Source organism: Polypterus senegalus, chromosome 6 (assembly GCF_016835505.1).
Source record: "Polypterus senegalus isolate Bchr_013 chromosome 6, ASM1683550v1, whole genome shotgun sequence".
In the NCBI taxonomy this organism is placed as follows: domain Eukaryota; kingdom Metazoa; phylum Chordata; class Cladistia; order Polypteriformes; family Polypteridae; genus Polypterus; species Polypterus senegalus.
In genome coordinates, this window is record NC_053159.1 from 111,523,818 (window position 1) to 111,550,726 (window position 26,909).

A 26,909-nucleotide genomic window follows, 5' to 3' on the forward strand; every position below is an offset into this window, starting at 1 on the left:
ATCATCAGAGGTGACTGTGTGCAGACAGTGCAGACCTATAAATACCTGGGAGTGCAGCTGGATGATAAACTGGACTGGACCACCAATACTGATGCTCTGTGTAAGAAAGGTCAGAGCCGACTATACTTCCTTAGAAGGCTGGCGTCCTTCAACATCTGCAATAAGATGCTGCAGATGTTCTACCAGACGGTCGTGGCGAGCGCCCTCTTCTACGTGGTGGTGTGCTGCGGAGGCAGCATAATGAAGAGGGACACCTCACACCTGGAAAAACTGGTGAGAAAGTCAGGCTCTATTGTAAACATGGAGCTGGACAGTTTGACATCCATGGCAGAGCGACATTTTGGGATAAAACTGCAATAAATGTAAAACAGTTTTAAGTCTGCCTCAAATCTCTTCAGCCATCTCCATAAATAAAAGAATATCCCAATTTATCTTACACACGTGTTGGGTACTCTTTGTAGTATTTGGCAGGTACTGTATCATGTATCTATGATCTGCTTTTTGCAACTGAGAGGACATGGCAGATTTTTGCCAACTGGCCAACCAACCACAAACGTTACCTGGTAGGTAAGCATCCAAATAATCAGATTGCAATTCAGACCTATGAATGTAATACTGCAATCTTCATTCTGTCAAATAAGCAAACCAGTTGACATGGCGCAATGTCAGAGGCTTCGCCTCAGGCACTGATGTCAGAAGTTCGATCTTCATAAGGGGAAGCAAAGGTGTGTATACTTAATGAGCCCCAGTTAGGGTGAGACACGTGTTGTGTACTCTTTGTATTATTTGGCAGGTATACACACAAACACACATACTGTAAATTACAGCCATGTATCAGATCAGATCGGCTAATACTGGGATTCACTGTCTTAATCAGAAATGCTTCAGAAAGCATTTGATAAGGTGCCACATGAGAGGTTGGGCATCAAGTTAAAAGAAGTGGGAGTTCAGGGTGATGCTTTTAGATGGGTGCAGAATTGGCTCAGACACAGGAAGCAGAGGGTGATGGTGCGAGGAACCTTATCAGAATTGGCCGATGTTAAGAGTGGTGTTCCACAGGGGTCAGTGCTAGGGCCGCTGCTATTTTTAATATATATATATATATATATATATATAAATGATTTAGATAGGAATATAAGTAACAAGCTGGTTAAGTTTGCAGATGATACCAAGATAGGTGGATTAGCAGATAATTTGGAATCCGTTATATCATTACAGAAGGACTTGGATAGCATACAGGCTTGGGCAGATTTGTGGCAGATGAAATTTAATGTCAGTAAATGTAAATATTACACATAGGAAGTAAAAATATTAGGTTTGAATACACAATGGGCGGTCGGAAAATCGAGAGTACACCTTATGAGAAGGATTTAGGAGTCATAGTGGACTCCAAGCTATCAACTTCCAAACAGTGTTCAGAAGCCATTAAGAAGGCTAACAGAATGTTAGGATATATAGCATAATGTGTGGAGTACAAGTCACAGGAGGTTAGGCTCAACCTTTATAATGCACTGGTGAGGCCTCATCTTGAGTACTGTGTGCAGTTTTGGTCTCCAGGCTACAAAAAGGACATAGCAGTGCTAGAAAAGGTCCAGAGAATAGCGACTAGGCTGATTCAAGGGCTACAGGGGTTGAATTAGGAGGAAAGATTAAAAGAGCTGAGCCTTTACAGTTTAAGCAAAAGAAGATTAAGAGGTGACATGATTGAAGTGTTTAAAATTATGAAGGGAATTAGTACAGTGGATCGAGACTGTTATTTTAAAATGAGCTCATCAAGAACACGGGAACACAGTTGGAAACTTGTTAAGGGTAAATTTCGCACAAACATTAGGAAGTTTTTCTTTACACAAAGAACGATAGACACTTGGAATAAGCTACCAAGTAGTGTGGTAGACAGTAAGACGTTAGGGACTTTCAAAACTCGACTTGATGTTTTCTTGGAGGAAACAAGTGGATAGGACTGGCGAGCTTTGTTGGGCTGAATGGCCTGTTCTCGTCTAGATTGTTCTAATTCTAAAATCAGTGTCACACAAAGTAGACCAAAGAGTCATAAAAAGGTTTGGGGCAGCCACCCATGTATTGTTCCCTGGCTATAAAAATGTTATGAATTATGGCACATATGTGCACAGATCGGAGTTCAACACAGAACTGATGCTATAAATGAAAGATGGCGGCTTTAAAGGCCAGAAAAGGAAATGATGTAATCTAGGGTGGAATTTGAAGGATCCTCCTCCATAGGCTCAGACCCAGACATGTTGTTATCAAAAGGGCGGTAACCAGAAGGTTTTCATCGATAGGTTTGGGACCGGAAGTGACATCATCGGGTCTAGGCAGAATTTCCTGTAAATGGTCTGCAGGAAAGTGAGAAAAAGAGTCAGCGTACTCCACCACTCCCTGGTTGGGCCTGGAATTACTCTTGTTCAGGCCCTTCAGCTGCCTCTCATGCACACGTGTGTGACAACAGCTACACAAGAAGTGACACTGATCAGGGGTCCATTAGGCACCAGCGTTTTGAGAGTGATTAGAGTTCATCAAAATGCACAGGATTTGGTGCACGTACCAAAGGTGTGAGTAAGTGCACTCAAGAAAAGTCCTGATTTCATACAGTAGACAAGTTTTAATTGTTTCTTAGGGAATAAATATATACATAGTGTATATTATTGTACACAATGCCAGTATCAAAAGATTGCTTTCTAATCTTAACTACAACCTATTTAACCGTAGCCACCAAAAGATCAGTGCTTTGTCCTTTCTTTACAAAATATTACAAATACTCTTTCATTTTAAAAGCAGTAAGCCTCGGATAATGATTATAAATGCTTAGACTATATGTGACTTTACCTTTGCATGTGTTTGAATTAAAAAAGATCACATCTGAACGTAGTTCAGAGACTACACAGTCTGTGTTGACGCATCCCAAACAGGTTTTGTAAAAGAACTGGATAGGCTGCAAAAATATGTGCATCTGCCTTTGTTGTTTTGTCAAAACTGAAAAAATGCTAAGAGTACAGCACCTTATCTTTAACTTCTATTGCTTTTTATGACAAATTTATAATATGTTACAGTATATGTATATTTTCATTAATTTCTGAAAACATTGGTGGCTTCTGTTCTGAACATGTGCGATACACAGCTTCACTCAATGGGTGAATGGCTGGACTGTTTTAGTGTTTAGATGCTGTTAAGCATTAGACAGTATTTCTCTACCAATAAATAATTACCCTATTAATAATAAGATTGCCTAGGGGTATCAAATTATACAAAAATATGGTTTAAATACTCATATTAAAAATAAGTAAATACAGTATTCAAATATATTTGAACGCAGGTTAAAATTTCTTAATTCTATTACATGTATGTTTGCATGCTTTATTATTAATAATAATTTAACCTTTTTAGTTTACTTTTTTGGTGCATCTGGGAAAGTATGCCGTGCTAATGACTGGTGCACTCTGCAACCTTCATTTGAAAAAGGCCACCCATCACAAAAATTTGATTTTCTATGCATAGAAAGGGACACAATCAAAGAGAAAAATAAAATAGGGACACTTCACATGGCTGTATGTTTATGTGAAACTTGTACAAAATTGCTCCTAATTACTTAAACCTGTTAAAACTTCTCATCGCGTTAGTCCCCCAAGCCATGCACCTCATCCTACCCTCTGCTCCATTATCTGCCTTTCTGATTTTCTCTGTTCAGATAAAGTGATATTTGGCTTGTCCACCATCACCAGTGCTTTTGAGCAGGTATTGTGTGTTATGGACAGCATTTATGAGGACAAGAACAGCTATCTCCAAGGCGTAAATGCAGAGAAACTGGGCTTCCTGCTTTATGACCTCACTTTATTGGAATGGAAGTTATTAGTTTGACCATGTTACTCATATTAGCTGCTGCTTGCAACATCTGAGTTTTATTGTTTTATTTATTGTTTTGTAAACAGCACTGACAGATTCATTCACTCACTCACTCATTCATTCATCAATAAAAACACTATTTCTCATTTACCTAAATGCCTAAAAGTTGGTGGGATGACACATCTACGCCAGTAGGTATCTGCTAAGAAAAAAACTTTTCAATACTTCAATATTTAGCAAAATCTCTACCACAGAAAAACAAAATACGCCAAAATCTCAAAAATGCTTTGACTGTTTTGATTGAACTTGATGACATTTTAGAAAAAATTGATTAGTTGGCACATTTTTTTATCAACACATTTTTTGTTGGCATTATTACTATGTTAACATATGCTCTGCACTTCACTGACAGAGGTCTATAGGCAAACAAAAAATGCAACAGAAACAACTGACAGCAGCACTACCCAATAGGGTGGACGGATGAGTGAAGAAGTGGTGGGGTCCTGGACCCTGAAGTAACCACATTTATCATGTACAGTGAGGTTTGAAATGGAAAAGGGAAAGTTCAGCGAAGCTCAATGGTTAGCAAATGCTATAAAGCTTGCATGCCAGTGTCAAGACACCGTAGCTGTGAGTGTTGGAGTTGCTTCACCACCAACAAAAAGTTAGGGAGTGAGAAGGAGAGGCAGAAGTGGCATCCTTGCATCCAAGGGGGACAGATGGCATACGTTTTAAATTAATGAGTCCGCCATGAGCAACTCCATTGATGTATATGAGCTTTGAAAGTGCACCACCTCCCACAACCCCTGAAATAATTTATATTTACATACACGTCTGCTTACTTTGAGCGGGGATGCCCCACCTTCCCCTCTCCACCGCTCTTCAAAATTCTTTACATATACATTTGCATCGCAAAATTTAAAGGGGAACCACCCCAATCATTTAAGAACCCCTGCTCCAAAACATAGTACCGGCAGTTATTTTCTTGCACTCCAAGCACTAGAACAAAAACAACCCCAAAAGTAAAAATGTTCAGTTCATTACATAGGCTGCCTTAATGTGCAGCCTGTAAACATAATCTTAGTTTTTAATAAGTTAAAGTAAAACACAATTCAGTGTTTTCACTTTGTCTGCCTATGGCTATGGCATCATAAATATTGAGGACTGCAGTGAATTAACTTCATTTCAATTAACAAACGCCTTAATTAAGCTTTAAAGTCACACACTATGATCTATTTTTCTCTAATGATCTAATCTTGCGTCATTTGCAACCTGTCCTGAAGTGTGTGTATGTGCATGTGTAGGACCAGGCATCATTGGAAGCTGCCAAGTCAAAAAAACGTCCCAGTGCCCCAAAATCACATACCGCAAAGTACTTATCAGTACAGAGCTCTGGCACTCCAGAATAAACAGGATCAAATCAGGTGGCCAAGCTACAAGGTCAGTCATTAATCTTTGGCCACATTTCCTTTGATAACACACACACACCCAAACCACAATGAGCATACACATCCAACACCCAGATCATGCAGGACACTCGTCCAAATCATTCCACTCTAGATGTCTCAGATGTATGCTACATGCGTGCCGTAGACTTACTGGTGGAATAAAAAGTATGTTACTGACATTCTGGAGTGCCTGCAAAATGTGTTGGATTTAATCCAAAAATAAATATATGCTGTATTTACAGTTATAGAGAGCAACTTCTATGCAATTTTTTGTCTGAAACTTACTATGAAAAATGAATTTGAAAAATTAATAAGAAAACAGGCTCGGCATAAAATTTTACGAAATATTTGAATGACATATTTTAGCTATAAATATTAAAAATTAGGCAAAATTAGCATGACTGTGCTCTCACAGGCAGCTGCCCCCCTAGCAGTACGCTCTACTCACAAATTCCCGGGACCCTGTGTAGTGAGGATGGACAGGAAGCACAGCACTATTGGCAGCCTATCGTAGTTGAAATTTGGTGCCGACCTGGATGAGCAAGAGATGATGACTTCACAGCCATGAGCAAGCTTGATAAAAAGTATGTCATGTTAATGTCTGTGATCCAAAAAGCAGAATCAAAAACAGGAAGTAGTCAAAACTCACAAATCAATGAAGCACCGCACAGGTAAATGTACCCAAATCGCTGGATGAAAACAGCACCCATAAAGAAAACAAGCAAAGGTCAAAAATAATAAACAGCAGGAAATAAACACAAGAGAAAACTTGAAAGGTGAATGCCACCATATTAAAGTGAAACTCTTCTGTCAGGCTTCCTCTTTTGTTTGCTTTAGCGCTTTCACCACGTGACTGAAACATGATTAGTGCTGCTTGATAACAGATACTGATTTGAGGGGCTAAAAGTAAAGTCAAAGAAGGCAGTCAGAATTGCAGCCTAGACCCCAGCCTGACATTTAAAATGTCAGTACTATAATGTACACCAGATAGGTTAGAGCTATGTTAAAGTTAGTTCATGAACATAGAATATTTGAATATGTGCAATCTTCTTCTTCTTTCTGCTGCTCCCATTAGGGGTTCCCACAGCGGATCATCTTCTTTCATAATTTGATTATGCGCAATAAGCTTAATTAAAATTCTGTAAGTTATAATTCTCTTTTGACATGGTGCAGCATTATCATCAATGACTACAACACTGATACAGAACCTGCTAAATTTACTAGTAGGCGCAGTAACTACTTATTAACAATATCTGACAACATTCATTTTATCATTGTTAACAAAACAGATCCAACAAGACATTCATATTTGCTTTCCAAATTATTATAAGACTAAGAATAATAAAAATGTAGCAAATGAATAATGAATTGAAGCACTGTCTCTATAAAGTTTTATGTTATATTAAACATATATATAAAAATAAAATAAGGAATTGGATCTACTAGAATATATAGATGGAATTCAACATTATGCTGATATCTGGGCTATGGTGCTATGATTGTTGAAAATTAAGCATTATGTATGAGGAAGCAACTCTACAATATATTGCATGGTATAATTCCCTGTTTATTTGAATGAAGTTAAAGCAGAAATCATATCCTTATAAACAAATATGTATTATTCTATCACACCTAATGTAATAACAAGTTCTATGGGTGTCAATGTGGTTGATCAACCTTGGTCCTGCGCCTCCTCACCAGTCAAGCCCTTTCCCTTCAGATCTTTTACTCTATCCATCCACCTCCACTTTGGCCTATCTCGCTTTTTCTTCCCTTGTACTTCCATTCCCATTACTTTTTTGCCCACACATTCAATGTCTCTCCTCATCACATGTCCAAACCACTTCAGCCTACTTTCTTAGATATCTCTTCCACTTTTGAGGTACCTCTTATTCTCTCATTAATTTTTCTGTCCTTTTTTGTAACTCCACACATCCACCTCAATTTTCTCATTTCTGCCACATCAAAATTCTCCTGTCCATAAAAGTGATGAACAGAATCGGTGACAAAGGGCAGTCCTGGTGGAGTCCAACTCTCACCGGAAACAGATTTGACTTACTGCCTGCAATGTGGACCAAGTTCTGACACCAGTAGTACTGGGACCAAACAGCCCTCCTCAGGGAGTCTGGATCCCCATACTCCCGGAGCACGCCCCCAACAGGATTCCCCAAGGGACACGGTCGAATGCCTTTTCCAAGTCCACAAAACAGATGTAGACTGGTTGGGCAAACTCCCATGAACCTTTTAGTACCCTGCCAAGGGTGTAGAGCTGGTCCACTGTTCCGCGACTAGGACGAAAACCACATTGTTCCTCCTGAACCCGAGGTTCATCTGACAGACAGTCCTCTCCAGGACCCTCGAATAGACTATTCCAGGGAGGCAGAGGAGTGTGATACCTCTGTAGTTGGGACACACCCTCCGGTCCCCCTAATTAAAGAGGGGGACCACCACCCAGGCCTGCCAATCCAGAGGCACTGTCTCCTATGTCCATGCGATGTTTCAGAGGCAGTCCTAAAACATCCAGAGCCTTGAGGAACTGCAGGCGTATCTCATCCCCCCGGGGACCCTGCCACCAAGGAGTTTTTTGGCCACCTCTGTGACCTCAGTCCCAGAAATGGAAGAGCCCACCTCCGAGACCCCAGGCTCTGCTTCCTCATTGGAAGACATGTTAGTGGGACTGAGGAGGTCTTCGAAGTACCCCCCCTACTGACCCACCACGTCCCGAGTCGAGGTCAGCAGCGCACCATCCCCACCATACAGTGTTGACACTGCACCGCTTCCCCCTCCTGAGATGCCAGATGGTGCACCAGAATCTCCTCAAAGCCGTCCAAAAGTTGTTCTCCATGGCCTCGCCAAACTCCTCCCACACCCAAGTTTTTGCCTCAGCAACCACCAAAGCAACATTCCGCTTGGCCTGCCGGTACCTCTTAGCTGCCTCCGGAGTCCAACAGGACAAAAGGGACCACCAAGGGACCACCAACCCATCCACCAATGGGTTCGGGGATTGCCTCCACGACAGGCACTGACCACCTTACGGCCACGGCTCCGGTCAGCCACCTTAACAATAAAAGAGGTACAAAACATGACCCATTCAGACTCAATGTCCCCCACCTCCCTCGGAACGTGGTCAAAGTTTTGCCGGAGGTGGGAGTTGAAGCTACTTCTCACAGGGGACTCAGCCAGACGTTTCCAGCAGACCCTCATAATACGTTTGGGCCTACCAGGCCTGACCGGCATCCTCCCCCACCATCGAGGCCAACTCACCACCAGGTGGTGATCATTTGACAGCTCCGCCCCACTCTTTGCCCAAGTGTCCAAGACATGTGACCGCAAGTCCGACGACACGACCACAAAGTCGATCATTGAACTGAGGCCTAAGGTGTCCTGGTGCCAAATGCACATATGGTGTTCATTATGGACAATACGTGACAAGCATAGAAGTCCAATAAAAAAACACCATCAGGTTCAGATCGGGGTGCCCATTCCTCCCAATCACGCCCTTCCAAGTCTCACTGTCATTGCCCCAAATGAGCATTGAAGTCTCCCAGCAAAGCAAGGGAGGTCATAACCTAATTTTATTTGGAATTCAAAATTTCCACACATCCACAGGGCGATCCTACAATGATGTTAAGCAGAAGGTGGCATGACTCTACCTAACTTTCAGTTTTATTATTGGGAAGCAAATATACAACCTACAAGAACCTGGACATTAACACAAATAGATGAACACACACTGGCTTGGTCTGCAATAGAAATAAAATCCTGCAGTACTTCTTTATATTCCTTGCTTGGTACCCCGAGTTATTGCCAATATACAAACAACCCAATTGTCCTTCATTCACTCAGAATATGGAAAAACTTTTATCGGTGGTACCTTTTTTCAACCATCTCAAACTTACAGTTTTTAATGTTTGGAAAATGTACAGGATTAAATCACTTAGAGATTTGTACATATATAATGTCTTTGCATCCTACAAACAATTACACTCCAAAATAAGCTTCTCATCAACACAATCTTTCCACTATCTCCAAATCAGAAACTTTACTAAACAAAATCTGCCCAATTTTCCTCACCTCCCACCTATTTCTGTTCCAGAAAAATTACTGATCACTCTTGAGAACTCAGACAGCATCTCTATAATATATAAAAACATTTTAAAGATCCCAGAGTACAGTGGGAAAAGGATATCTTACTCAACATTTCAGACAAGGAGTGGAAGGCAGCCATACACAGAATTCATTCTAGCTCCATATGCGCAAAGCATTCAAATATTCAGCTTAAAATCTTTTATTGAGCATCTATCTTGTTGAAAGTTGTCCAAAATGTTTCCAGGGCAAGATCTTCTTGTTGCTTCAGTAACAGACTGCTGTCACTGTCCTGCTCCACTGACAGACTAAGAAGATCATTCCTCCCCCACACTATGCGACTCTTCAGTTCCACCCAGGGGGGTAAAAGCTAACACTATACAAGATTATAGACTCTTATACCTGCCTCGCACTCTCCACCTTGCATTTTTTAACTTGCGCTGCTTTTTTTTATTGCTCTTTAATTATTATTGTTTTTATCAGTATGCTGCTGCTGAAATATGTGAATTTCCCCTTGGGGATTAATAAAGTATCTATCTATCTACCTTGTGAACATTGCAATAGAGCTCCAGCCTCATTGGGCCATATGTTTTGGGCCTGCACCAAATTAACAACATTCTGGACCAAAATTTTTAAATGTCTATCAGACAGCTTTGGTGTCACAATCCCTCCTAATCCATCACCAGCTGTGTTTGGTGTACATCCAGATGGACCTAAAGTGGAGAAGGACAAAGAAACTGTAATTGCCTTTAGTTCACTATTAGCACGTAGACTTATCGTCCTCAGATGGAACAATCCTAACCCACCTCTTAAGTCAGTGATTAACTGATGTTATATACTATTTAAAACTGAAAAAAATCTAATTCTGTCTTAGTGGATCTGTTCAAAACTTTTTTAAAACCTGTCAGAATCTAATCAATAATATTTTAGAATAAGCTTTTATATTGGGGAAAATAATTCTCTTCCCTCTTTTCAACTCTTAAACGTTTTACTCTGTCTGTTGGCCTCCCTCTCTTTCTCTTTGGGGGATTGTACTGAATTTAGATTTAAGTTTTACTTGTTTGTATGGAATGTTACTTGCTTTTAATAAATTCAATAAAAATAATAAAAAAACAAAGTGGCCATTAGAGAGAACAGATATGGTTACTCATTTGGATAACAAGCAATCACACAACTCCAAATGACTCAAAGTTTTGTGTCTGGTTGCTTTTAGTCTAGCTGCTGAGTCTTTAACTGGATCTAATGTTATGTTTATGTGCTATGGGGTACAATTAAAGAAAATTTTCCCAGTGGGAAGATTCATGTAAATGTCCTTTGAAATGGTAACTCCGCTCCCAGTGAGACAATACATAGAAAATATTGCCAGTCGAATAACTTGAGCCGTGATACAATTTTAACATTTCACCTCTTTCTATAATATACAATTAAAAACTAAGGTAACACTTTACATTAAGTGTCCATAATTACACTGTAACTACTATGTAATTACCTGTATAAGTACAGTGTAACTATGAGTTATTACTCCGTACTTACTGTGTAATACAAAGTAACGCTATAGTTAATTACTCAGTTGTCATTGTTATTCCACAGTTTATATAATTACAATTTAACAATTTATCACTGATCTAAAAACAAGTGTACTTACATAGTTACATTGTATCTGTACTTTCAAAATATAATAAAAACATTAGGGTATTTAACTACAATTATGTAACAGATGTTCCAAGGTCTGGGCAATTGTAATGGAGAATTGCAGTGATAACTGTATAGGTTTTCGATGATATTTCAAGATCTGTTTTAAATGGTGAAAAAACATGCGTCCTTTTTGAGGAATTCTCTGACTTAATGTCAATTTTAATTACGAACTATGACACACTCTTAATAGTTGGCGACTTTAATTTTCATATAGATAATCAGTGTGACCAAAAAGTAAAAGAATTTATGAACCTCCTGGGCTCTTTTGATTTGAGACAGCTCGTTAATCAGCCTACACATAAAGCAGGTCATACATTAGACTTAGTAATTACTAAAGGACTAAAAGTTGATATAAAGCAGGTCATTGATACGGGTCTATCAGACCATTTTACTGAAGTGCTAAAGTACTAAAGTGAGAGCTGCTGTTGACATAGTTGCACCTGAAAAGACAGTGAAAAAATCTTCTAGCATTGTTATACCATGGAAGACCCAAAGAGTGTCTGATTTAAAGAGAACATGCCGTAGAGCTGAGCGTAAATGGAGGAAGACTAAACTTACTATCCACCATGAAATATTAAAAGTTAAAATAACAGAATACAATAACACAGTCCGTCTTGAGAGGCGCTGCTATTTTTATAAGATTATAAATAACAATGCTAGTAATCCCAGAGTCTTATTTTCTACGAATGATCGTCTGCTAAACCCAGGTAACTCAAAGGAATGCCTCCTAAAAACTTCCAGTAAAACCTGTGAGGCTATTGCTGTATTTTTCAACCAAAAAATTAATGATATTAGAAATAACATAGTATATCCCTCCAACACTAAGGATCCTCCTAAACCCCAGCATTCCGTTAAAAACAAATTAAATTCTTTCACTAGGATAGATTTACCTGATTTACATTAAAATAATTTCTCAACTGAAACCCTCCACCTGCGTCCTAGACCCAATACCAACAAATTTTTTCAAAGAAGTATCAGGCGTGCTAATTGATAATGTTCTTGACATAGTAAATTCGTCACTAGATACTGGAGTCTTCCCAGACTGTCTTAAGACTGGTGTAGTTAAACCCCTACTTAAGAAACATAATCTCGACCCCTCGGCTCTTGAAAATTTTAGACCCATCTCTAACCTGCCTTTCTTAAGTAAAATTCTGGAGAAGGCAGTCATTATGCAGTTAAATGACCACCTCAAAAAACATGCTATTCTTAATAAACTTCAATCAGGTTTTAGAACAAATCACAGCACAGAAACTGCACTCGTTAAAGTAGAAAATGACTTGCGGGTAAATGCAGACAGAGGCCATTTATCTGTTCTCATCCTCTTAGATCTGAGTGCCGCATTTGACACCATTGATCATAATATTCTTAGAAATCGTCTTAGTCAATGGGTGGGCCTCTCTGGCAGTGTCTTAAATTGGCTTGAATCCCACCTGGCAGGGAGAAAATTCTTTGTTAATTGTGATATCCAATATGGTGTTCCACAAGGCTCTATCCTGGGTCCGCTGCTCTTCTCAATCTATATGCTTCCGTTAAGTCAGATTATCTCAGAGCACAACATGAGCTACCACAGCTATGCTGATGACACACAGCTGTACTTCTCAATAGCACCTGATGACCCCGATTCTCTTGATTCACTAACACAATGTCTGACTTGTATCTCAGAAAGGATGAATAGTAACTTTCTCAAGTTAAATAAAGAAAAAACTGAAATCTTAATGATTGGCAATAATGGATACAATGAGGCTATTAGAAATAAACTGGATTCATTAGGATTAAAAGTCAAGACGGAGGTAAAAAGCTTAGGGGTAATTGTTGACTGTAATCTGAATTTTAAATCGCACATTAATCAGATCACTAGGACAGCATTTTTTCACCTAAGAAACATAGCTAAAGTTAGATTACTGTAACGCACTCCTCTCAGGACTACCCAAAAAAGACATACAGGTAAATCGTTTGCAACTAGTGCAGAACGCAGCTGCTAGAATCCTAACTAGGAAAAGAAAATCCGAGCACACTGGTTACCTGTGTCATTCAGGATTGACTTTAAAATTCTGCTTATGGTTTATAAAGCCTTAAATAATCTCTCCCCATCTTATATATCGGAATGTCTGACACCTTATATTCCAAATTTTAACCTCAGATCCTCAAATGAGTGTCTCCTTAAAATTCCAAGAACAAAACTTAAAAGTGGTGAGGCGGCCTTCTGCTGTTATGCACCTAAAATCTGGAATAGCCTGCCAATAGGAATTTGCCAGGCTAATACAGTGGAGCACTTTAAAAAACTGCTGAAAACACATTACTTTAACATGGCCTTCTCATAACTTCATTTAATTAAAATCCTGATACTCTGTAGATCTAACTCATTATAATAACTATTCATGGTGGCTCTAAAATCTGTACTAACCCCTAATCTTTCTTCTGTTTCCTTTTCCGGTGTCCTTTCCGGTGTCCATCTACTCAAAGCACCGTGATGTTCCAACAATGATGGATGGATTAAAAGCCAGAAGTCTGTATGACCATCAACATCAAGTGACTCCATTAGAACCCTAACTACAAAGAGGACGGTTTCATTTATGTTAGGTAGAATGCCCAGAGGGGACTGGGCGGTCCCGTGGCCTGGAACCCCAGAAGATTTTTTTTTTTGTTTTCCTCAAGCTGTCTGGAGTTTTTTATTCTATTTTTTCTGTCCACCCTGGCCATCAGACCTTACTCCTTTTCTATGTTAACTAATGTTGTCTTATATTTTTCTTTTCTTCATTATGTAAAGCACTTTGAGCTACTTTTTGTATGAAAATGTGCTATATAAATAAATGTTGTTGTTGTTGTGAACTCATGCTTTAACAATGCAGTTCCAAAGTCAAAATAAACCATTTTCTGTAGATATTTAACTGAAGAAGAAAAAACTCAAAAGTTAGTATTTGTATAAGTATTCAAGCCCTATACATTAATAATTGTCAAGAATCCTTTTGCTGCAATTACAGCTTTAATTCTTTTGGGTTAAGTATGTACCATGTTTGCACATTAACTCTTCCCCATTCTTCTGGGCAGAATTTAGAGAGATCCTCTAGGATGGTGAGATGGTGCCTCTGGGCAGCAGTTTTCAAAAATGGTACCACAGATTCTCAATAGGGTTAAGATCAGGGCTTTGACTTAGCCAATCCAAAACATTCAGTTTTGTGTTTTTGAGCCATTCCAGGGTTGCGTTGGCATTATAATTATAGTCAATGTTTTATTGAAAGATGAATCTTGTTCAGAGCTGTAGGTTGATAGCAGACTGTAAAAAGTTCTCCTGCAATACTGTGCTACATTTGTGTCCACCCATTGTCCCTTCAGCTGTGACAAGATTCCCAGTAGCACATGAAAACCATCTCGACAGAATGATGCTGCCACCACCACCATATTCCACTGTACGTATGATGTTTCTTGAGACATCAGCAGTGTTAGTTTTATGCCCACATATACCTCTTTCAAGTCTGGCCAAAATGTTCTATTTTGCTTTCCTCTGACCATAAAACCTTTTTGCACTTTTTAACTGGGTCTTTCTCATGCTTTGTAGCAAATGCCATGCATGCCTTTATGTGGGCATTCTTAAGAAATGTCTTCTATATTGCTACTATCCCGTAAAGGCCAGTTTTACAGAGACCACATGAAATTCAGGACCCATACACGTTCACTTCAGTTTCAGCAAAAAGGCACTGAAGACTTCCGAGAGTGAGGGTTGGATTTTTTGTAGCTTCACTCACCAGTCTCCATCGTACACTGATGTTTAGTTGAGGGATGGCCTGTTCTATTAAGGGTCTGTGTGCTGTGATGAATGTTCCATTTTCTGATGATGCATCCAACAGTGTTTAACGAGACATTCAAAGTCTTTGAAATTTTTGTAGCCATTTCTTGCCTTGTGCATTTTAATGACTCTATTTTTCGTATTAGCAGAATGCTCCTTTGTCTTCATTTTTGTAGTGATTGTCCAACACAGAATATGGCCCTTACAAATGGTGCTTTTTATATCCAGAGAGAGATAAACAACTCACAAGTAGCACCTAACTATATTTCATTATATGGTCAAATGACTGTTACTTTTGTGTTGTTGTGATTAATTTGTCATTTGTGTAAACCTGGAGCTTTCAAAGCACAGAGGTTTAAAAACTTACCCAAACACTAGCTTTTGATTTTTTTCTTCTTCAGGTCAAATATCTAAAGAAAATGGTTTATTTTGACTTTGGAAATGTAATGTTACAGCTTAAGAGTTCACATTACAAATGCTGAATGGATAAATATGTGTACAAATCTTTTGTCATGCAGAAAATTATGATGACTTTTAAGGGGATGGAATACTTTTGCACACCACTGCAGGACAAAAAAAAAATCAGAAGGTGACTAGGTCAACAGTTTAGCAAGAAATAGCATTGCTATCCATCCAGCTATTTATTATTAACATGTATCATTGTAACAATACAATACAGACTGGCATAATTAAAAAACAGACGCAATAGATTAATGTTACTTTAACAACTATTTCAATGTAAAGTTGAGCAGGCATAGTGAGTGGAATGATTTCAACTAAACAGGATTGCCGCAGAAACAGAGAGGTGGTGTTTGGCTTTTGCTGTAAGACATTTGTTACAAAGCAGTCTGAAAAGTTCCCATCAGAATATTTTTATATACTTGTAGTTCTTTTTTTTTTTGGCTGCTCCCGTTAGGGGTTGCCACAGCGGATCATCATCTTCCATATCTTTCTGTCTCCTGCATCTTGCTCTGTTACACCCATCACCTGCATGTCCTCTCTCACCACATCCATAAACCTCCTCTTAGGCCTCCCTCTTTTCCTCTTGCCTGGCAGCTCTATCCTTAGCGCCCTTCTCCCAATATACCCAACATCTCTCCTCTGCACATGTCCAAACCAACACAATCTCGCCTCTCTGGCTTTGTCTCCAAACCATCGAACCTGAGCTGACCCTCTAATATAGTCATTCCTAATCCTGTCCATCCTCATCACATCCAATGCAAATCTTAACATCTTTAACTCTGCCACCTCCAGCTCTGTCTCCTTTTGTTTGTTCAGTGCCACAGTCTCCAACCCATATAACATAGATGGTCCCACTACCATCTTGTTGACCTTCCCATTCACTTTTGCTGATACCTCTCTGTCTCAAATCACTCCTGACACTCTTCTCCAACCTGCCTGCACTCTCATCTTCACTTCTCTTCCACATTCCCTGTTACTCTGTACTGTTAATCCCAAGTATTTAAAGTCCTCCACTTTCACCAGCTCTACTCGCTACATCCTCACTTTTCCTCTAACCTCCCTCTCATTCACACACACATGTATTCTGTCTTGGTTCTACTGACCTTCATTCCTCTCCTCTCTAAAACATATCTCCACCTTTCCAGGGTCTCCTCAACTTGCTCCCTGCTCTCGTTATAGATCACAATGTCATCAGCAAACATCGTAGTGGACTCCCATCTCATCTCCTTTGTTAATCTGTCTATCACTGCAAATAGGAAAGGACTCTGAGCCAATCCCTGATGTAATCCCATCTCCACCTTAAACGCATTCATAACTCCTACCGCAAACCTCATCACTATTACACTTCCCTTGCACATATCATGTAACACTCTTACATACTTCTCTGCCACTCCCGACTTCCTCATACAATACCATAACTCCTCTCTAGGCACCCTGTCATATGCTTGCTCTAAGTTCACAAAAATACAATACAACTCCTTCTGGCCTTCTCTATACTCCTCCATCAAAACAATTAGATCAAACATTGCATCTGTAGTGCTCTTTTCCTGGCATGAAACCATACTGCTTCTCACTAATCATCACAACCCTTCTTAACCTAGCTTCCACTACACTTTCCCATAACTTTATGCTGTGGCTGATCAATTTTATACCACTGTATTTACTACAGTTCTACACACCCTCTTATTGTTAAAAATGGGTACTAGTACAGTTCTTCTCAATTTCTCAGTCATCCCTTTACTTTCCAAGATTTCATTAAACAATCTGGTTAAAAACTCTACTGCCATCTCTCCTAAACACCCCCCATGCTGCCACAGGTATGTCATCTGGACCAACCGCCTTCCCATTCTTCATCTCCTTCATAGCTGTCCTTACTTCCTCCTTACTAATCAGTTGTACTTCGTGTTTGCTATCTCCACATCATCTACCCTTCTTTCTCTCTCATTCTCTTCATTCATCAACCTCTCAAAGTACTCTTTCCATTTGCTCAACACACTCTCCTAGCTTGTGACTATGTTTCCATTATTATCATTTATCACCCTAACCTGCTGCTCATCTTTCCCAGCTCTATCCCTTTGGCTAGCTAATCTGTACAGTTTTTTTTTTCTCCCTCCTTAGTACCCAGCCTCTCATAGAACTCATCATGCAGCTGATCTTTAGCCTTCACCACCTCTCTCTTTACATTACACCTTACCTCCTTGTACTGCAGTTAACATTCTTCATCTCTCTGACTATCCCACTTCTTCCACTCCTGCACTTACCCATTCCACCGCCAGGTTTCTTTGTTCTCCTTCCTCTGTCCAGATGTCATACCAAGCACCCTTCTTGCTGTCTCCCTTAACACTTCCGCTGTAATTGCCATTTTATCTGGTAATTCTTCACTGCCACCTAGTGACTGCCTTAACTCCTTCTTGAACTCCACCTTACAGTCTTCTTTTTTCAGCTTTCATCATTTGATTCTTGGCTCTGCCCTCACTCTCCTCTTCTTCTTGATCTCCAACATCATCCTACAGACCACCATCCTATGCTACCTAACTACGATTTCTCTTGCCACCACTTTGCAGTCTCCAATCTCCTTTAGACTGACCCTCCTGCATATGATATATCCCACCTGTATGCATCTTCCTCCACTTTAGTACGTCATCCTGTGTTCCACCCTCTTTGTAAAATACATATTCACCATGGCCGTGTCTATCTTTTTCACAAAATCCACTACCATCTGACCTTCTTCATTGCTCTCTTTGACACCAAAGATTAGTTACCACTATAGAGGGTTGACTTCAAGTGTTGAGGTGTACGGTATGTGTCAACAGTAAAGTGTGTTTTATACAAGGAAAAATGGCAGTAATAAGAAAAGGTGATTTATACAAAATAGAAGGGGAATAAAAGTTGGTAAAAGTACACCAGGACTGAACGCACATGTGAAAATAAAATCACAGTATGTTGTATTAAGCATGGCATAGTTGTGCCCTGATTAATGCTGTCATCCCACAGTTCCTGATTAGGCTGATTAGCCACTATTGACTGTCTAAATATTCCTAAGGGTGTCTTGCAACAGATGGAAAACCTAACTAACATTTAGAAAATCATAAATATTGGTTATTAATATGAAATATACATATGTGGCCAATTATGGTTCAACATAAAATAGGCAAGACACTAGGAAACAATGGGATGTGCATTTCTCTTCTTCTTGTAGTAACAAGTCTTATTTGTGCTTAAATTTATCAATTTCAAACAGGAAACTTAAGCAAATAATTAAACTAATCACTACCGTATTTTATAGTGTTAAAACACGGGTGTCCAGTCCTGGAGGGCCGCAGTGGCTGCAGGTTTTCATTCTGACCACCTTTTTAATTAATGACCAGTTTTTGCTGCTAATTAACTTCTTTTGCCTTAATTTTAATTAACTTGACTCAGGCCCCATAGTTGTTTCTCTTTCCTTAATGAGCAGCCAAACAATAATGAGACACAAAATAAGCTCCCACATGACCAGCTCACCGGTGCCCATCACACAATATCTGAAAATAAAGAAAGGTGAAGTTCTCAGTAAGGTTGATTTCGCAGGTTACCAAAACATATTGATGGTGTTCTTAGGAAAAACAGAAAATCAACAGTTTTGGAAATGTCTGCTATGGCAGAATGACAGCAGCAATGAGCCATGGAATTAAATAACGAGTTTAATTAACAGCAAGAATTAGGCTTCTTATTAAAAAACTGGTTGGAGTGAAACTGGCTGGAGTTTGACATTCCAATTTATCTGGTCATCGGTTGACTCGTTTCACATCTGAATTCTGTTTGGCTGCCATTTAATGAAGAAACAAATCAATTCAGAACACTGAATCCTTAAAAACAGGACTATTAAAATGAAGGGAAAATAAGTTAATTAGCAGTGAAAAGTGCTTGTTGATTAGGAAAAGGGTTAGACTGAAAACCTGCAGCCACTACAGCCCTCCAGGCCTGGAGTTTGACACCCCTGTGTTAAAACTATGCAAGAGACAGAGTTTTACACTAACTTCTGCAATGTTTTTGTGGAGTTTCTATGTTCTCCGTGGGTTTTTACTGTGGGTGTGCCAGTTTTAATACCAGATACCAAAGCAGTGGTATGTGCCTCCAACTTGGCTCCATGTTCATGAGTTGCACAGTGTGGGCACAAATACACTTTTAACTGGTGCAGTGGTTTGGGTTTCCTTCATTCCTCAGTCTGGATTGAGGAGGTTCAGTAAATTGATAGATGGATTCACTTGAACATCATTGTTTGCACATCTCCTTTATAACTGTATTATTCTGCAAACTTGTATGACATTTTCTTTTTAACTTAACATACAGTATTTATGTTATTTGTATGTGATGTTGTGTCCTGTTATTAGCAGCTCCAAATCTACCAAGTCAAATTCCTGTATATTAAGTACTGGCGAATAAAAGTGATTGTGACTATGACTTGACTGTGACAGTCCAGGTTGGCTCCACACTACCTGGACGATACTGAGAGCCTCTTCAACCCAAAAACGTCAATAGTCATGTACCAAGATTAGCCAGGCAAATAAGGACACATATATGTAGCAAGGAGTTGGTGAAAAAGTATCAGTGCTTTTACTAAAGTCAAACCAAAAATAAAGTGTAATCAGTGCATTGATTCAAATCAATCTTCAATAAATAATCCAAAAAAAAAAACACAAAGTGAATGTGGAGGTTAATAGTCCAAATATATATATCCATAAAACGAGGTTAGAACACAAGGGCGAACATTTTCTTCATAAAGCCATGAGCTGTGGTGCTGCTTTCTAAACTCCGACATCTCTCCAGCTTACCCTCTTTGGATTCCTCAGCACAAGGAAACGTCAAGCAGTAGGTGCGACAACCTTTTGATCCCGCTCGAGCACCTGTTGTCAGTCTGTCAGCGTGTACGGAGCGCCACACCGAGCTGTACTCCCTTCGACTCCCGCTGCCATTACCCAGCTTTGTGGGGAAATCCACCTGGAGTAATTGGTCACCTTTGCTCCCAGGCTGCTCAGCAAGAGCAACCCTCAGCTCCCTCAAGCACTGTCCGAACACAGCTTCTCTTCTATGTTGCACCAGCTCCGTCCTGTTCCTGCCCTTCTCTTCCTTCCTTTAACCTATGTGTCTTTCTGTTTTGTTTGATTTTTGTTCTTTCCCCCCCTCTACCATGCAGGCTCTATTTCATCCTGTCTGATTGGGTGCAGGTGTGGTGATATACCCACTCCAAGGTTTGAATGAGGTACCTGACTGATCCGGTCACATTTGCACATGTATGCACAATCAGCCAAGCGCCCCAATCAACCCCAGAGTGGACTTGTGTTGTGATTGTTGTGTCTGGGGTTTAGGAGGGCTGAAACCTCCCCTACTGGTCATACAGTACAAACTTTGATATAAGTGTGTGTGCAACAGAAAGGGCTGTTGAAATTGTTAAATTCACATTATTAATATAAAAATCAAGCACAGTAAGTTGAACTGTGAAAAAGGCATAATTTAGTGACTTGAACCTCAAGTGGTTATAAGAAAGCAAGGGAAGTTTTTGATAACAGCTTAAAGGGAAGGCAGCCAACAACAAGTTAATATGAATCTGTAAATCTACCATATCATCAAACTAACACAGGAAAGAGAGAATTGGGCTGGAAGCCTTCTTTACTTAATGTAATTAGGCCAAAAGAATAATATGTAATGAGATGAAACAAGAGATTCTGTTCTTCCAGCACGAAGGAGGAGTTACCGGACATGTGTACTCATTTATGAGTTGGCATTTAGCATCTGACTACTTATTTCCTAATCTTATCTCCCTGTACTGCATTGTTAACAGACTTGAACAAAGACAGAGAAAGAGAGAGTTCTTTATGGTCCACAGTTACAACATACAACTGAAAAATAACTCCATCAGGGTTTTCATTTATTTGTTCTCAATGCAATTGCTACAGCTTTATTTTCTTTTTTAATTAAAAGAGCAGCAATTCTTACACCAGTGTGACTAGTCATTGGAAACCCTGAATTAATTAAAATCTACAACACTGTCAAATTAAATGCACCAGAAGGCTATATCAAAATCAGCAGCTTGTGGTCAAATTCAACATCTTAATAAAAAGATTAAAATCAGGCAAAGCAAAATAAACACTGTTACTACTGCAGCTGGCATTTTTTTAGACTGTGTTGTCTGTTTATCCAGACACATTGGATGCTAAGCTCCATTATTTAATGTAGTGGGCCACTTGTGCCCCATATCAGAATACCAAATTTTCAAATCTATTACTCCCTTTACATTGCCATGAAGTTATGTACCTGGGCCACTCTTCAGTGAGTGAAAGACTTAAATCAACAGCAGCTATGGAGTTATTGGTTGGAGCAGTGGGGGCAGAAAATGTTCCTAACAATCTGAAGGATTTTGACAAATGTAATAATTCCTTTTGCTTATCATAGATCTGCTGCTGGGGTTTTAAACAGTGGCGGCAGATTTATCCTAAAATCAATTCCATAACTGAAAGCAAATTATTGTTGTTAATGAAGCAGGACATTTAAGTAGGCATCTATAACACCTCCTCACATTCTTCCACCGCCGCAGATTACTTAAAATACGGGTCTTACTGTTTACGAAATTCAGAAAGATCTTCATGGTAAGCCACTGTTTCAGTGCATAAAAGTAAAGCCAGTCTGCCCATTCTTCAGTAACTGTTAATGTTGTTTAAAGATTTTCTTTCCTTTTTTGCTTCCCCTTTTCTTATTTATTTGGTAAATAGGTTGTAAAATGTAATACACCCTACAGTGTAACAGCTTCACTAACATCACTTGCAACTGGGGCACAAGCCCACAGTGAGGTACTCTCATGGACAGTCAGAACCACTTTAATGTCAAGTTCAAGTTCACTGTCATGTGCACAGAGCACAGCTCCATTCTTATTTGCATGTCTTACAATGATGCAACACACTGCCACTCTCTTGTGCTATAATCAAAACTGGTGGTTAAGAAGCTGTATGTTCCATGACATCATGCTATGTACAATCCTCACATAAACCTGTTAAAATTTCCAAAGGAAACCGAATGAGTGTAGTTAAGTACAAAACACATATAAATACACACATAAAGCAGATTTTGCCTAACATGCAGTAAGGAACATTAGTATTAAGTGACACAGAAACACAACTTTTCACCAGTAGTTCTGGATGTGACCTTAATGACTTAGTCAACACAAATGGGCTGATAGAAAATGAAGTGGATCAGACTGTATGCTGCCCAATGTCTTTACAAAAGTAAAAGAAAATGAAGGGGTCTTATAGAAAACATATTAGCATTAAGTCTGGTTACTTGATTTCATATTATCTTCACATTCTTGAGGATAACACAATTTGTAAAATCTGTCATGCATCTGTAAGGGTGTTTAGCTGTAGACCCCTTTATATGACTTTTTAAAGCAGATTTAGGTCATACATTCTATAAACATCAAAAGCATTTCCAAGTTTAACTCATATACACACTGACCTACTGTCTGACACTGCTCAGTTCAAACTGTGAATATCTGATAAGTCAATTAGATAGTTTGGAATAATGATTAAAACAAAAATAATGAGGATAGCAAAAATAGGAAATGGATATGGATAGGAAAATTGTCAGACTGTTTCCATTAATAGTTAAGAGCTAATTGCTAAGAAAAGGGATTTTGATTCTGCAGCCCTTCACATACAGAAGTTTTTTTTTAATTTGGAGAAAAGCCATGCACGTACTGAAGTTGCCTTCGTGAGGGTGTCTCTCTCTCCATATCTTAGCAGGAAGAGAGTGATAAAATCTAATACTGAGTGATAGAAACATTTCATCACATTCATTAAAGCATTAAAACAATCTATTATGTCTGAATTCTGATTCTACTGTCTGTGTAATGTTTTGTCCATGCATCCTATTTTTGCAAATAACAATGATTATTGCTCATGTCACACATATGTGTCTGAGGTTCGCCTTCTGGGCTCATCTGAGGTAAGAAATACTACTTCGAGACACAAGGGTGAGCTAATGCTTACGGTATCATCTACTTTTTTCACAAAGAACTCAGAAACAGCCCACAGTGGGAAACTGACTCCTCCCTTTCAGTCCCTCTGCCATAAATACAAGATGTTCCCAACATGGCACGTCTCATTCTGGAGAGAGACAACTGCAGAACAAAACTCCCATCTGAATACTTATCACTCAAGAGAGCATTAAAACCCCTGAATACTGCTTTGATTTCCTGCTCTTTGTTCCCATAAAGCTACTTGTGCCATCGAATGCTTGTTAATTCTGAGGACACTGTATATATTAAAAGGCGTGACGCAGTTTGTGGCCCCAACATTTAATTTTGTGGACTGTGATTTCCCTCAGTTAATGACACAAGCAGTCTGCAATTCCTGATATATATCTGCAGTGTCTAGCCGATTACACTATCTCAAACATAATTTATGCTGTAATACTGGACACTTCAGTTTTGTTTAATTTATACAATTTATTGTAATGTTTGTACCATTTAGACAAGCTGCCATACGGCTGGAACTCAGAACTAAACAAGTTGCTTTTAAAATGGAAAATTTTATGATTTGTAGATTTTGTCGTAGCTTGTGTTCATTGCAAGGTGGGCTCCTGTATTGGGAATATATTTTAACAGGAAATAAATTTATACTGGGAGAAGTGAGGAGAATGCATGTTTAAAAGAGAGAAAATACACTACTTCTGCTGATTGGGTCCTAAAGACCTTTAGATATACATGCTAAATTTTGATATTTATATAAGTTAACAGTGCATACTTGCAATTCAACTAACAATGCCACACAAGTTGTTTTATATTTTGCACTATACATTATGCTGGTTGCAATGAAGTTACTTTCTGCTTTACATTATTGCACAAACCTAAAAAAATATTAAAAATACTTTTATAATCCTGTTGCATTTTTTGACCTTATAGCCACCAGCTACATTATTTTTTCTTGAAATTCAATTGAGGATATTCATTTTAAAAGTGAAAAGTTTAAATTATTTAGGCAACGATTGAAGATTAAAATGTCTTCACTATTTTTTTGTTATCATTGTACGTTTTCATCAGCACAATGTACAGTACTGTATACAGTATATCCTAAGCCGTGCAAGTCACCATGGATAAAGGTGCATGCAAACTTAAAAAATGATAATATGTATAAATGTAAGTGAATGTGAAATAATTTTCAGAATATTTTTAAATTGTGATTTTTTCTGTTTATTGCTAAAATACCAAAAGAATTGCAAATAAAGTATTTTTTAATAATTTACAATACACTGTTTTATATACAGTTATAAAAACACTTTTTCAAATAAAGTATGCAATAAGAATCAAGCAAAGGCAACACCTTTTATTGGCTAACTGAACAGATTACAATATGCAAGCTTTCGAGACAGCGTAGGCCCCTTTTTCAGGCAACTTGTAATGATTTCTCTCATGGCCAGCTTTAACGTTTTTCAACAATTTGTGCTACAGTAGTTCTTGTGTGGAATCGGTCAGATGGGTTAGCCTTTGCTCCCAGAGCTTCAATAAGCCTTGGGTGACCATGAACCTGTGTTTGGTTCACTGGTTGTCCTTCCATGGAGCACTTTTGGCAGGTGCTTACCACTGCATACCAATACCACCCCACAAGACGTGCCATTTTGGAGATGGTCTGACCCAGTCGTCTAGCCATCACAATTTGGCCCTTGTCAAAGTTGCTCATTTTTTCTGCTTCTAACACATCACCTTCAAGAAGTGACTGATCACATGCTGCCTAATATATTAGGGGGTACCCAAAAATAACCGGAATCTGAATCTGGCACACAATCTAGACTGAGTTACGAATTTCGCCGCTAGGTGTGGCATACTTACAGTATTCTATGGCAGTCTGTCAAGTGGCGTTGCTCTGTATTGCTTGTACGGCATTCCGTGTCAGTTTTTCTTGGTGCTTATTAAACGTGTTCTGCGATCTTTGTGATGGGTAATCATAAAGAACAGCAAGGCTGCATTACATTTTGTTTTCTTTTAAGAAAAACAGCTGCTGAAACTGTAGTGATGCTTGAAACTACTTTTAAAGAGGAAGTTTTAAGTAAAACACAAGTCTACGAGTGGTTTTCATGTTTCAAACAAGGGGAGATGTCACTTGATCTTGCTCAGTTTTTTTTTGTTCCCGTATATGAAAAAAGAACTCAAAGGAAAGCATTTTTGTACCGTGGAGAAAGTCAAAGAAATAATCGCTGCAGGCATTGAACAACGTTCTTCTTCAGCAATTCCAAAAATGTTTCCACCAGTGGGAAAACCGTTGGGACAAATCCATTCATTCACATGGAGAGTACTTTGAAGGAGACTAAAGTTTCAGTAAGTAAAAATTATTAAAACATTTTTTTTTTCAATTCTGGTTATTTTTGGGTATCCCTTCATATCTCAGCCCTTGGCAGGTACCATTGTGACAAGATAATCAATGTTATTCACATCCAATATCAGTGGTTTCATTGTTGCGGCTGATTGGTGCACATGATACACATCTCAGGGTATGCTTGTATGTCAGAACAGGATCACCTATGACGTGATGTTGTCAATGGCAAGTGTAACCCTGTCTACATAATGCCTTTGCATCAGGTGAATTCTAGTTACTGAGCAGTAGGTTGCTACCAACTTTGAATAACAGCCATTAAACTTTTCAAAACCTTACTATCAATTTGGCATGTCTTAAAAGGTTCACAAGGTGTAGAACAAATGTATATTTTTTCTAAATTGTAGTTATTTGTAAAGTAAACTATATTTGTAAAAGTGTACAGTGCTCAGAGCTTGGATACAGAAAGTGCTAGAAGAAAAAACTAAATTCCAGTTGCCTTATAGGCAAGAACAGGGTAATAGTAATTATTTTGTAGTATACATGGAGGTGGGCATTACACAAATATGTTTAGTCACCTGGCAATCTTAATAATAATTTTTATGTACATCGGACAGTTACGAACAACTAAAACTTGTATACATTACCATACCAATCTTAGAAACCAAACACTGGATGATTGACTGATGCACTCAACTCAGTAAAACTACTGGAAAGCTCACAATTGTTTTAAAACTTTAAAAGAAAATTAGAACCAGCTCTTGAGTGGACAGACTCCTGCACATGGTAAAGATAAATTGGGTAGCTGCAAAATCAGATTACATAAAGTGCAACACAGATTACACAACAATACAGCCTTGGAGTATGAAAGAGACTTACTAGATCTTTTAATATGGATCACCAAGTCAACTTTGTGCAGGATGCTTATGACACCATTTTGGCACTAAAACCTCCTAATAATCCTCAACTTCCCTTACCATATAATTATCATGAAAAGAGACATAAAAATCATGAGCAACTTACCAGGTCAAAAGCAGCTTTCTATCCTTTATATTTCAAGAACACTGAAATACAAAAAACAAGAAAAAGAGTTGAGTCAGCCATTTTTTATATAACACATACTGAAGTGTGCCTTGCATCACAAAGTCTTATAAATAGCAATTGAAAGCAAAAATACAATAAAAACAAAACAATACCCTGGGTAGGAAGAGAACACATGAACAGGTTGGTGAAGTCAGTAAA

At 38.8% G+C, this 26,909-nt stretch overlaps 1 protein-coding gene across 5 annotated transcripts in view; it reads right to left on the reverse strand.

The window, feature by feature from the left end:
- The window catches only part of camkk1a (calcium/calmodulin-dependent protein kinase kinase 1, alpha a), a 184,453-nt gene that overhangs the window by 96,217 nt on the left and 61,327 nt on the right, over positions 1-26,909 (reverse strand). For all 5 annotated transcript variants that reach the window (XM_039756783.1, XM_039756784.1, XM_039756781.1 and 2 more), the window contains exon 2: positions 26,691-26,731. The gene's annotated coding sequence lies outside the window, so the exon portion shown is untranslated. The remainder of the gene's footprint in view (positions 1-26,690; positions 26,732-26,909) is intronic.